Genomic DNA, 1,107 nt, shown 5'->3' on the forward strand with positions numbered 1-1,107 from the left:
GAGTATCATGTCATCTGCGAAGAGTGAAAGTCTGACTTCCTCCTGGCCAAGTTGGATGCCTTTTATTTCTTTGTGTTGTCTGACTGCAGAGGCTAAGACTTCCAATACGATGTTGAATAACAGTGGAGAGAGTGGACATCCCTGTCTTGTTCTTGACCTCAGGGAGAAAGCTCTCAGTTTTTCCCCGTTGAGGATGATATTAGCATGGGGTCTTTCATATATGGCTTTTATGATCTCAAGGTATGTTCCTTCTATTCCTACTTTCTTGAGGGTTTTTATAAAAACGTGGAAGCTTCACAAATTTGCATGTCATCCTTGCACGGGGGCTATGCTATGCTAATCTTCTCTGTATCGTTCCAATTTTAGTATATGTGCTGCCAAAGTGAGCATGAACCGAATTCTACCACTGGCTTTCCTAGCTCTCCAGCTTGCAGATGGCAGATTGTGACTTCTAGGCTTCCATAACCACATGGGCCAGCTCCTACAATAAACTTCTATATCTATCCTTTTGGTTCTGTGCCTCTGGAGAACCCTAATACTCTTATAATATCTTGAATCTGAGGCTGAATTTAGACAGTATATATGAGGGTAAAGGTAGAGAGATGAACATGAGATGGTATTCTGGAAGCAAGGTAAGGTGAGACCCAGAGGCCTAGAAGTCTGGATGTGTCCTCTAAAATGCTGGAGGTCTCTGTACAAAGGGAACACAGTGGTTGGGGAAGAAGGACTAACAGGAACTAAACCATTCTGCCAGCTTCATCATTTTGCCTAAGACTAGGCCTTGGGATATTCCAATGTGGTGTAATTGGACTATGTGTTCACTAACAGCTATACTGTTAACAGTGGGGTTAACAGCTATACTGATAACAGTGGGGTTATCAAATAAGAGTGTATTTTTCCCATTTCTGCCTGCTGTTTGTATGATTTTTATGATGTAGGCTGAGATATTAATTTCAGTCAGGATAAACTATGAAAGAAAACTGCTCTAAACTCTCAGTGGCTTACAATAGTAAAAGTTCATTTCTTCCTGAAGCTTACTTGCCGATCATGGGTACATGCAGCTCTGCCCCACTGCGTCTTTACTCCTTCTGTCTAGGACTTCACCAA

General features: G+C 42.0%; 1 non-coding gene across 1 annotated transcript; it reads right to left on the reverse strand.

The window, feature by feature from the left end:
• Window positions 1–278: 278 nt before the first annotated feature.
• Window positions 279–390, reverse strand: LOC125166864 (U6 spliceosomal RNA). Its single transcript, XR_007152573.1, has one exon. It is a non-coding gene; the product is annotated as a U6 spliceosomal RNA (small nuclear RNA).
• Window positions 391–1,107: the final 717 nt, after the last annotated feature.

Source organism: Prionailurus viverrinus, chromosome B2 (genome assembly GCF_022837055.1).
Source record: "Prionailurus viverrinus isolate Anna chromosome B2, UM_Priviv_1.0, whole genome shotgun sequence".
Taxonomy (NCBI): Eukaryota; Metazoa; Chordata; class Mammalia; order Carnivora; family Felidae; genus Prionailurus; species Prionailurus viverrinus.